The sequence below is a fragment of the Betta splendens genome, chromosome 10 (genome assembly GCF_900634795.4).
Source record: "Betta splendens chromosome 10, fBetSpl5.4, whole genome shotgun sequence".
Classification (NCBI taxonomy): Eukaryota; Metazoa; Chordata; class Actinopteri; order Anabantiformes; family Osphronemidae; genus Betta; species Betta splendens.
The window spans coordinates 10531765-10544679 of NC_040890.2; the positions used below are offsets into that span (position 1 = coordinate 10531765).

A 12915-nucleotide genomic window follows, 5' to 3' on the forward strand; every position below is an offset into this window, starting at 1 on the left:
CCGTCACTCTCTCTTATTCTGTTTAAGACAACTGGTAATTACCAAGGCAACGCGTTGCCGTAGAGGAAAACCAATGAGGGGGAACACACACAGAGCGCCGAGAGGATCTGGAGAGAGGACAGACAGCGATAAATGAAGAAGAGAGGAGACACAGATTTGATCACCGCGTGTCTGTATCTCCCTGGGTTGTGACAGGAGAGGGAGGCATGATGAATGAGCCCCAGTGAGGAAAGTGAGCTGATGATAAAAAAATACTGGATACATTACGGGAGAAAGCGTGAAACAAGCTGCGTGCGGTCTGAGCGCGATGCAGGAAGCAGTGTCAGTGCCGTCGAGCTGCTTTGGGAACGGTAAAGGTGTGGATGTGGAGCCCAACAGTAAATTACACAGCACACACACACACACACACACACACACACACACACACACACACACACACACACACACACACACACACACACACACACACACACACACACACACTCCTCAGCTGCTTTTTACCCCCTCCAGTGTTTTTAAAGGCCAGTGAGGAGCAGATCGCGCCCAGTCTATGCTGGATTTACATGTTGCGTCTTGCAGCAGACGCTTGTGTTTGTCAGCAGGTCGTCCGTCGCGCCCGTCGCGTTCGGCCTCGGCCTCGCTCACCGTCGCTCCTCAGCGAACGCAACGCATCGCGTTGCACAGAGACTTCATCGACAGTAGCTGAGAGACGCACAGTCCACACGAGTCTCTGACCGACAGCAAACAGTTCATGTCACGTCTGAAAAGGGCAGGAGGCGCCATGATAGTGGAAAACTCACGTAAGGGCGTCTGAACAGAACAGATACCAGATCTATTCATTCATTCTTCTAGCTACAGTACCGTATTATACTCATTGAATAGTTTGTACCACTCCAGACACCGATTTGAGCAGAACTGTGAGAAATGAATTGCTTTCGTTTAGCCTCATACTACTCTCATCCTCTCTTTCCCGCTGACAGCCAGAGGCTTTGGCCCCAGAAGGACGACCACTGACCTGCCCCCCCCCCCCCCCTTCTCCCCCTCATCCCTTCATTCCTCCCAGCCATGGTGCGGCATTCAGATCGGAGCTGATGGATCCGCGATGGCGCGCGGATTCCCACTTCAGAATACCAAGCAGCGGGGAGAGGGTGGCTGTGTCAAAGGAAAGATGACGCGCGACTGGGAGAAACGGCCGGATCGATCAGAGCAGGGGCGGGCGACCGGAGGGAGGGAAAGGTGCGAGGGAGGGGGAAAAAAAACGCTGGACGTGCCCTTTGAAAAGCCGACGTGAATAAGGAATCAAAGAGTCTGAGACCATTTCCATAGTGAGAGGCGTCGTCCTCAGCTCCTGGGGAGGACTGTCCAGAACTGCGTCCACCAGCAGCACCAACGTGCCGACATGACAGGAATATCATTACTGAGGAGCCGCTTAGCGATGGGCCGTAGATGAAGGAGACGTCTCCCATCAGTGGATTTGGAGTTTGCATCTGGATCTGTACAAGCAGCCTCATTTGGTTACACACGAATACCCTTTGCTATCATTCATTACGGAGAGTTATTATTTAATTACTTGTCCTATTTCTTGCTGATCTGTTATTACAGTGGTTGCATCAGCAGTGATGTGGTCCACAGTGTCAATCCACAAAAAATGCAATTACCATTTATAATTAAGAATAGCATAATGTTCAGCTTCAGGTCATATTTCAAATAAATACTCTTCCGAGTAAATTACTATAATGATGCAAATTACGTCTGAGTGATTTATTATCAAGATTAATGAAGAGTAAACATGAGCAGATTCTGCCTCATCTGACATCATAACAGAGTTATTAGTCGCCTCATGGCCGCTGAGAGGGCGGCGCGGACCGCAACCTTCCCTCTGTGACCCCAGAGCCGTCGGCTGGCTCCAAATCTGGAGCCTACGCGCCCAGTGTCCAATTACAGCGGGAGGATCCTGTGCGTTTGAAGCTCTATTTGAAGATCTCGACGGGGAAACTCGAGTCCCGGGTGAGAGTCCTGAGGGGCACGTGAGACAGAGGAGAAGCAGAGGAGCGGTGTTGGAGCGGAGGAGCGGATGTCGCAGTGAGGATCAAAGTGTGTGTGTGTGTGTGTGTGTGTGTGTGTGTGTGTGTGTGTGTGTGTGTGTGTGTGTGTGTGCGCATTTGATCTGATTCATAGCCCCGCTACCTTCACACACAGCGGCACGCGCGCATCCGCGAGGAGCAGCCAGGGCTTTGATAGTGACTCACTCACACTGGGTACCCCTCCAATTCATTCACCCTTTGAGTCACAGGCGGAACCAGACGCGTACAATAGTAAAGCTGATTGGAAAAATTAGACACGCTGCAGAAGAAAGACACGACGAGGACACGTCACAGCCAACGTTAATGCCGTTTGCCTTAATCGCATCAGCGGCGAGCGTTAGCGCCGCACTCCCCCGCTAAGCTCAGAGAAAGCCAGGTTCTCTGTTTGGATTATGACTATGCGGAAAATGTTGATTTTCTGAAATTTATGAAGGTAATATGAAGTGCAGCTATTTAAAACGCTACGGCAGCTAAATACATAAGACATTCATGACTCTGTGAACCTCTCCTCGTTGCTACTTCAGGGAGAGGCAGAAAGAGCAGGAACCAGGAGAGAACCACAATCAGGGTTAAGTATTTAGACAGGTTTATTAAGTGAATGAAATTATTCTCTTAGCGTCTCCAAGAGCGAGGTGATCGCTCAATTATGTTAATCACAGATATGGAGCGAGAATGAGGAGAATAAACACGGCGCTGCAAACAATATTTATCAAGTGTTTTCGTTTGGCCTCTTACTCAACACACTCACACGCATCCACTACTCAGACACACAGGTGTGTGTGTGTGTGTGTGTGTGTGTGTGTGTGTGTGTGTGTGTGTGTGTGTGTGTGTGTGTGTGTGTGTGTGTGTGTGTGTAAGATGCCAGTGTGATTTAAGCCATGCAGGATTTAGGGATGGAGGTCCGTCCCCGTCACCCTGCACAGCTCATTATATAGAGTGGTCCCTAAAAAGTGTCACTCAAAAAACAACCTAGTACACACACGCACACACACACGCACACACACACACACACACACTCACGTGCACACACACACAATCTCTCTCTCCCCCCTCAGTTTCTATTTCCTTGCTGTTTGTGCCTCATTTGCAAATTGTTCGTCTTTGACCTACATTCTTTCTCACAGTGTGTCACACAAACTACATGCCGACTCGCTCCCGCACGCACACAGGCGCAGGGTCATTCTAGGTTTCAGATTTCCACTCAGGCTCGCAGAGATCAACTGTCTCCAACTGCTGAAGAAAAAAGAGAAGCCATTATAAAAAATACAGGAGTGGAGGGGAGGCGAGTCAGGCACTTCTTCTTCTACTCATCGCAGTCGTTCACCTCCTCGCTGCTGCATCGACTGCCTATGAGTTTTCCTTTTCCACCGCCCTGTTTGGTTCCTCCTCCATTTTTTTCCCCACACTTCCATTATACCACCCTCGCTTGCTCCACATCTTTTCCGCTTCTCATAATACTAAGTGGTTGCGGCACTTTAAATGTGCGAGCGCGCAGACAGGCCCAGGTGCTGCAAAAAAGAAGACAGACGACGCAGCGCGGGCCGTAGTATTTAAACACGCTGGATTGAGGCAGGAGCCTAAGAATAGCGGTGGCAAGCCAAACCTGGTTAGACTGAATGCGTGATCTGTGAAGAATTTGGTTCAGGGTGAGAGCGTTGACACAGAAACACAGCCGCTGACAGTCTGGCAGACAGACTGCGAGACAATGTGCCAGCCAGCCAGACAGTTTGCAAAGGAGGCTGCCTCAGCATCCCGTTCTCGCTTTTCATCTCCGTCTATCTCGCTCGCCCAATTCCTGTTGTTATTCATCAGGACAGAAGCTCCCTCCCTCTGTTATGTGTCCAAACAAAGATTGTGAATCAGCAGTACGAGGAAAGGAGGCGAAGACACGGAGTGGGAACTGTATTAGCCGAGGAGTCAAAGCAGAAGGGACGTGTGAGAACCAGCTGGGAGGAGGCCACAGGTAGAAAAGGCCTGAGTAAAAAGGAGACAATGTGAATATGACAGGTGAGAATGTAGAGGAGTGGGAAATTAGAGGAAAGAGGAACAAGGCAAAAAAAAAAGAGCTGAGAGGAATTGCAGGGCACCGCACATGGAGAAAAGCAGGAGCAAGGGGAGAAGTGACGAATTCGAGTATATAAAAGCATCAGCTCAGCACTGGAATGTTTTCTCTCTCTCTCCCGCGTCTTCTAAACCCTTCGTTCCTCCTCCCTCGGCAGCCTGACAGCTTTCCCAGACAGCCAAATGTTCTTGGCCTGAGCCGCGCCGAGGAGCCAGGACGACGGCGGGGAACGTTTGCGGAGCCGCTCATCAAGAGCATCCACGCCCCACACGTTTCCTTTCCCTCAGTCTCCGGTATTTACAGATGTCTGCGCTTGCTATAAACAGGTGGGAGGTTTGCTGCAGGAGCCCGGGTTCTGTTCAGTACAACACGAAGGACATACTGGGATCAAATGCACTTCCAGCCTGCTAAAAACGTTATTTGTTTCTTTGTGGTTTAATCCAGACTTGTGACAGTGAAGCAGCTGCAGGTGCGTTCAGATCGAATTAGAACCTGGTGGCTGCTGGTTCTGACTCAGTGTCTCAATGCTCACCACATGGTCTTCCTGGGTGATGGAGTTTGCTCGGTTGCCGTGGCGACCGTATAGATAGACTGATCGAAAGGGACCAGACAGAGTGTCCTGTACTGTATGACAACGGAGGAAATCCCATGTGCTGAGGAGGAGAGTGAGATGCCGTCGAAAGCTGTGGAACGAGCCAGTATGCGGAGCCCGCTGCATCGCTCTTAGGTGTGAAAACTATGGAATATGTCAGAAAACAGAACCTCTTCAGAGACAAGACAAAAGAAAAGTGACCCACCTTCCGATCGGCTGGAGGTTAATGTTTACAGATCTTCAGCCTGTGTGCGCCCACACACACTCACAGCCAAACACCCATCAATCCTCCTCACCGGCCCGGCCCGGCCCAGTCATCGATCAGCGTGTGTGTGTGTGTGTGTGTGTGTGTGTGTGTGTGTGTGTGTGTGTGTGTGTGTGTGTGTGTGTGTGTGTGTGTGTGTGTGTGTGTGTGCGTGTGTGTGTGTGTGTGCGTGTGTGTGTGTGTGGTCCTCCAGATTGATAAACGCCCCCGATTAGCGGTGACTGACCGCTCTATGATTGCAATCTAAGTGCAAAGCAACAGCTGAACTCGGAGCAGCGTTGTCTGAAGCACTCCGTCATTAATACAACAGCACTTTAATGAATTACACAACAACCACAGGCCTGGGCTCTGCTGGCCGGCCGTAATTACACCACTACACTGGGAGAGGCTGTGGCGACCGTGATGAAGTTATATACAACAATTATTATATATCTAATTATTAGATATAATAATTATAAGATTTACATTTATAAAAATATTATATATACAAATTAGAATACTATATATTTTTTCTGTATATTTCTCCTGAAATATATAAATCAAGCTGATGCTCTAAAGCCCTATAAATGCTTCTGATTTCAAACTCGTTCTCTTGCACTTGTCGCTTCCCTTCTGTCACATTCCTCCCTCGGCTCTGACCCTCAGTCGCAGCAGCCCCACCCTGACAATGACAATCCCTCCACACACAGATCCACACCCAACCTCATCCGTATCTCTACTCCATCTCCGTATCTCCACATCTATTGGGTATACCTGTAACCTAGCAACAGAGCCGAGCGAAGACCCTCCCCTACCTGCTCGCTGCGCTGACTGCTGGACTTGACAGCCAATCAAACCACCCCGGGGCAGGAACACAAGCCAATCAAATGTGGGCTCTAACTGGTACCAGTCCCCCCCCCCCCGATCTCCACCTTTTTGACCCAATGTCCGGGCAGAGAGGCGAGCATGTGCCGGCGCACTGGAAGCTGCTCCTACACATGCTAGCACACAGAAAGGCAAGCACGAGTCTGCGAACATCACCAGGGGGTCGCGGGATCGGTCTGACGGGCCTGTTGATTTCACAGCAGCGAGTGGAGAGGAACCAGCGGAGGCAGGAGTGGATGTGGAGATTTTAGAATCCCACAAAGGGGTCCAGGCCTGTGAAACGGCACAATGTGAGGCTCGATCAGAACAAGCTCACTGTGAGAGTCGGGCTCGTTCTGTACCGTCACATGTTATTCGTCCTCTCTCGCAGATCTCCTGACCTCGTGGTTCTGATCCAATACTGTACGTCCCGTCTGCTTTTTCGGTCTCTTTGACCACCGCGGAGCACTTCTCCATTTATTTCCCTCGACATGTGGCGATGGACTGAATGTGTGATGGTGGAGGTGTTTGACCGCCGGCCTCCTGCTGCACTATTGTGGCCCGGGATCAACGTGCGCGCGTCCGTACGCAGCGGCGTTGCTATGCGCCTGCACAACGTCAAAGCCTGTCGCGTTCGAAGCCTCGTGCCTCCGTGCGACGTTCCTTTCCCTCCTGTGCTCCTCCATGAAAGGACTAGAACTCCATGTTCTTCATACGAATAACCTGATGTGAATAAAAAATGATCTTCTGCCTCCTATTAGTTTTATTGTGTACATACAGTAGTTATGTCATAATTACTGGACAAGTTTGGGCAAAGAGAAAGGCTCGTAATGCTGAGTGAGCGCGGCCTGCGATCACATGCTGTAACTGGGGTTCACGTTCTCCGTGGGCTTAAAACACACTACAGTAGATGAATTAATGCTGACTTGCCTTTAAACGGTCTCATACTGTCTGATCCTCAGGCAAAATGCTCCCAGCTGTGTCATGATTACATCTCCTTTGAGTTCTGTAAGCAACTAATCAGTATCATCTTGTTTATTTACCTTCTCTGTTTTGTTTATGTGTTGATCTGTGATTCACCCTGCATGTTTTTACTTATTAATCATTGCTTGATTAATGATCATAAGGAACCCACTCCCATAATCCATGTATCCCATTATTTTAACTGATGCTCAAAAAATGCAAAGATGTTCAATTTAGACAATGAATAGCATCAAATCATTTACCAGCAATGCTTTGGCATTTATTTGATTTTATTTAGATTTTTAATCTATTATTCGTGGAGCTCTTGGCGCCATGCGGGTGAGTTGTTTTCTTTAATGTCTCTTCTCTATTTTTGGAGAGAGAGGGAAGCAATCAAAGCAGGAAAACTGTGAGAATCAATCAGACTCTTGTTGGCCTGATGGCGAGGAGGAAGACAGACAGAGAAGAGAAGGGTGTGCGGCGTCTACACAAATCGACACTTTGGAGGAATTTACCTGTTATGTCAAACATTCCTTTCCTTTCCATCTCCGCCTTCATATGCTTGCTTACACGTAAATGAGTGAAAGTCAGCAGCAGCAGTGTGATCAGAGAAACTGAAAGAATCTCAGCCCAGTGCTAGCACTGTACAAGAACAAAAACTCAAACTTCGCCATTTACATTGATTAAAATACCAAAGTAAAGCTGCAAAGTGGGAAGTGTTGGTATTAACCCCCATTCCCATGTCAAAGACTAGTAATATGCTTCACATTAATTAACTTAAATCGTGCTGCCCTTGTGGAAAATATGAAACACACTTTACTGCACCGTGTTTTTAGGAATGTTTCTGCCTTTGGTCGCTCCCATCTAAAGGGCTAGTCCACGATTTTTGGGGCAAGTATTTTTAAGGATTTTTTGCGCTTACAATCACTTTTATCATCATCAAATGATGCAAAACACTATAGTTTTAGTAATATCTGGTTCTTTTGACTTTCTAATCTATACTGTGAGTTCGTTCTGCTCTAGTTATACATAAATAGTTATGCAACTAATCAACGGATCAGTCATTGTAATGTTCCTGTCTGAGTTGCCTGTGATCATGCCCATTACCCAGAAATCACTGCAACTCCTGCAGGAAGGTAAACACTTAATTTACAGAGCAGCCTTGTGGAGAAATTACTAACAATCATTTGGTAATGCACTGCACAACCTTTTGTTTGATGAACAACACATAATTTCCTCCCAGGTTATTTCTACACATCATCATCAACTACACCAGCAACAGGCCGGAAATGAGGACAGTTGTTGACAGTATTTTAAATGTGTCTTATAGGAGGCATCACATATCAGCTATAGTCTCTAATTACCTGCATAAAAATGATCCGAACCCCAGAAATCCTCAACAATCTCTGAATCAAATGAAGGGAGCTGCAGGACATCTAGACTATAACAGCTTCCAGCAGACAGAGGTAATTGTGTTGTGTTTAGATCACTAATCTAGCTCCCAGACTAGTTAAGGAGACCTGGGTTAATCTAACAACCCTTCTGCTGACACGCTCGCCTTGCCAAGGCTCTAAGGCATAAACACGTCAGTCTTACTCGAGCCCCTGTTGATTCTGTGTTGCGTTTAGCTTCAGATGCTAAGCTGTTATTAAGCAGAGCTTAGCTTTAGCAAAGCTTAGCTTTAGCAAAGCTTAGCTTTAGCGAAGCTTCGCTTTAGCTGTTACGTGGGCTCCATGGTGCAGTGGTAGCGTGTGGTTGTCAGAAAAGGATTCCATCTTAAAAGACTCTGATCATTCATTTCTATGAAACGTTACCTGGAATTTCCTCACGCTGCTACAGAGCACGAACACCAGAGCTGAGAGGATATAATAGAATGACTGACTGATAAAATAATATAATACCATTACTCTTTCAAGTGATAATGGACCAAAGGGATGAAATTTAGATAATAAACGGAGTCAATTTACTTTGTTTGGGGCACTCAAACAAAATGTATTCTGTTTTACACTCACTCCTTTGCAATGAGTCTCTGTGGGAACGTGCTTGTTGGCAGCCTGCAGTACTGCCTTTTGCTCACTATGCCAATATTACTTCATTACTTAGTGCCATTCTTGGAGGCTTGAGCAGGGCGTAGTATGAAGGGTGTGTCTTGAGTGAAATCAAAGGACCTCGTCCTGGAAGATAAACCAAACCAGGAGGACAGTTATTACTGTAGGTCCAAAGATAAATGGAAGCGAGTCCAACACGATGACGATGGTGCGCGTGATGAGAAACACACTACTGCACATGAGGGTGGCCCAACATTCCGCAATTCACCCTGTAATCACAGCTCACTCCACTGGCTTTTACCAAACAAGACCAAAATTGCTCACAGACGTCCATGTCGTCATAGCTAACGGCGTGACCCTACACCGTGGCAGTGCTCCCTGGGTTCCTCCTGCTGCAGGACAATACAGGAGGAAGTTCACATTCAAAGCTCAATTTATTGTAGTGACATCTTGAGGCCGATCAAGGAACACGCCAGCCAATACTGATCGGATTAGCTATGGAACGAGTCAGAGACATTTACGCTCTTGCGTGCACAGCATATACAGCAACAACTCGGGTCAGTCGGGAGTCGCATCCTACTCGAATTTATGCTTAATGAAATTCCGCATAAATGCTTGAAGCCGGAGATGTGAGCACCACCACCAGAGGGCGACACTGTGATGTTCCAGGCCTGTAGGAACTCAGTGGGCAGCGAGGTCTACAAGGTCTGTCTGGTGGGCAGAACAGAGAGAGGAAGACAGGGACGAGGGGGAAGAGGCAGAATGCGAGTGGGAGAGAAAAAACACTAAACAGAAGGTGAGGCGAGACAACTGAGTGGGGGGCCATGAGACTGAGATGTACTCAGAAGGAGCGTGTGTGTGTGTGTGTGTGTGTGTGTGTGTGTGTGTGTGTGTGTGTGTGTGTGTGTGTGTGTGTGTGTGTGTGTGTGTGTGTGTGTACTTCAGGATTATGTATGAGATCTTGCATAAGCGCAGGTGTCAGCAGGTGCATTCAAGCACTAATACGAAGCGGTGCATTGGCATCTGTGTGTGTGTGTGTGTGTGTGTGTGTGTGTGTGTGTAACTATCTATATTTGTGTATGTGTGTGTGTTTGTGTGCCTAAGGACAATACTGTTCCCTCATTACCCAAATGTTTCCTCCAGTCCGGCGCTAATGAGGAGGCTCACCGTCACCGTGGTAATCAAGGTCAAGCCTAGGCCAACGCAGAAATGGACACGAGCACAGTTGACACAGTCGCACTTAGCATGCACGCGCATGCGCGCAGCATTAGCGACACGCTCGCGGTCACTCAGCTCACTTTACATGTATTTGACGAGTCCCACATGATTCTAATAGGCTCAAAGGAAAGTTGTGGGTGTGATATTATGTGACTGTACGGGTTTTGGAGGGTGAAGCCAGAGAGGCTGCAGAGAAGAAGATGACGGGGAGGAGGCACACGTGAAGATAGTCGGAGTCACGTAGAAAAAGAGTAACTGACAGAAGATGCATAAGGATGAGGCAGAGGGGGAGGGAGGGGAGGGAGGGGAGGCAGCACAAGGCAGGGTGTGATATAGTGGGGAACGAGGCTGGGAGGAGGGGTGGCGGCGAGGGGATAGAGAGGGAGGAGTAATTAAATGAAAAGAGCAAGAGTTAGCTCTTTAGTCTCATCCCTCAAGACCAGCTTGACACTGCTACAGCTAGCTAATGTCATAGCAACAGGGAGAAGAAGAGTCTAATAGGTGCGGCACAGAGTGGAGAGGACAGCAGGTAAAGGCTGGAAGGAGGAGGCGAGGGAGGAAGGGAGGAAGGAAGGAAAGGAAAGAGAGAGAGATGAGCGCTGCAGACTCAAGGACAGAGACATCAGGCTAGGAGTGATGGGAATGATGTAAACATGGGGAAAAGGGAATGAGACAGGAGGGGGAAGGTGAGCTGGCACACGGCCAGAGCCATAAAGGCCCTATCGCGTCTGCTTCTCTAGTGCAGATGTGTCTGTTTACCATTGTATCTATAGCCAACTTTCCTGTCTGCATAATTCACTAGAGAATCAATAATTCAGCTTTAATTAGCTAAAACACTACATTTAGACATAACCCTTTCTTTACTTCTAGACAGAGCCATTATCAGAAGCAAACACAAACAGTGGAAGCAGTTCAGCTCAGAGCGGCCTGCGAAGGGAGAGGCGCCGTGAAACAAACAGCATGACCCTCAAACCCCCACTTTCCCAAAATAGGATGATTGTGTATGATTAGGTGGAGTTGCCTGTTGCCTTACTTTACAGCTGTCGCCACTTTCATTTGCTTCGTTAATACTGATTTACAGGGACAGGTCGAATCAGATTCCGTGATGTTCACGTGTTTTTGTACCACTTGATCAGTGTACGTTTGCATGTGTCTAAAGGAGCCGGATGATGACAGATCTAGAGTCAGTTCTTTCAAGGTTTTGTATAGGCCGGGTAATTGCAAACGCAGCTACACAAACTGCACAACAGGATGTTATTGGGTAATGAAGTGTTATGGAACGTGGGTCACAAATTCAATCCCATTTGCTGAGGAGCCTTTTGATGTAACATGATCAAAAGCTCCGGAAAAAGCTAATGAACGTTGAGTTTGGAATATTTGCGTGTGCGTTTCTAATCTAAAGAACAGGTTCAGCCTTATCAAAGCCCTGTTTCCCATCATTTACGAGGGCTTGATTGACATAAACAATCAGACAAGACTGATTTTCAGAACTGACAAGATGCCGTTAGACACTGAAGAAGCGGCTTCATCACATAAACTTTACCTTTTCAAGCTTCTTTTGTCCAGCTTTCAAAACACCAAAGCTCTAAATGGTTCTTCATAAAACCAACTATGGAGAATGATTAGGCAGCAACACACTGGACATGGATACCTCATTGGAGCTTCTAGACATGAAAGACTTGACGATACCCAGCAACGAGTTCAGCTCATCCCGTCTCCTCTTTGTGTCAGTTTGAGTCAGTGGCAGGTTAAGTGCAGCGCTGGGACTCTCAAAGATTCCTGTTTTACCCCTCAACTCCCTCGATATTTGCCAGAAACCCCCTCTGACAGACACGCGGCAAATAAACAGATGTTCCCGCAAAAGCATCTACGTGGCAGAGATGAGCAACTAGGCACTGGAACCGCTGTAAAATATTCCTGAAGCTCATGGATCCTGACGCGTACATGTGTGTCTGTGTTCCAGCCCAAAGAGCGCGCACACCAGTAAGGGCTGCTTGTGGATCGATTGGACTCAGACTGTGCCTCAGCTGACAGCTCGACTTGTTGTTCTCTGCATTGATCCAGTGTATGTGTGTGTGTGTGTGTGTGTGTGTGTGTGTGTGTGTGTGTGTGTTCCTAAAATTGTTTAAATGTTTGCGTATACTTCATGTCCACTGTAAAAGGTTAAGCAAAAAATCATATCACAAGGATCACTATGTGTACCCAGTAGAACGTTCATGGTTTATCAATTAAATGCAGACGTTTTATAGTTAGTGCATGTTATGGCTGCAATAAAAACCACATGGCTAAGCTTTTGGCGCGAGCCTGGTTAAACAATGAGCATCGGACGGAGGCAGGAAATGAACAACAGCCTTTCCCGACAACAGCCAGCGTTTTCTGATCAGGTCAACATCCGCCCTGCGGCACAATAATCATGCTAACTACTGGATTTTGAAATGTAGACATGACGTAAACGCGCCGCTTTCAGGTACTTTGCATTAAAAATGACTTGCTAACACCAAAACACACAACAGCAAAGTTGCGCGGAACAAAAGGAGGAGAGGATAAAGCCAAGAAGCAGAAGCAGCAGGTTAGCACTAATGGTCAATGACATGTTAGCGCTGTGGCTAGGCTTAGCGCAGGCGCCTGAACTGCTGAAATATTTACGCAGCTTACAGAAGAGAGACTCACTTCGGATCTGTTGGAGCAGAGGGAGGGCCACCGCTCCGCCCCCCCTCACAGCACCGGGGCAACAGCGCACGTGGTCCGAATGGACGCGCCGCATGAATAATGTGCGCGTGTGACTTTTCCTTTTACTTATTTATTTTGGAACCGGCATGTTGGACCTCAGCCCCGCTTTG

At 47.7% G+C, this 12915-nt stretch overlaps 1 protein-coding gene across 2 annotated transcripts in view; it reads right to left on the bottom strand.

Annotated features, from left to right (window-relative positions):
- The window catches only part of LOC114864077 (A disintegrin and metalloproteinase with thrombospondin motifs 2-like), a 74861-nt gene that overhangs the window by 41879 nt on the left and 20067 nt on the right, over window positions 1–12915 (bottom strand). The gene's annotated exons all lie outside the window — the stretch shown is intronic.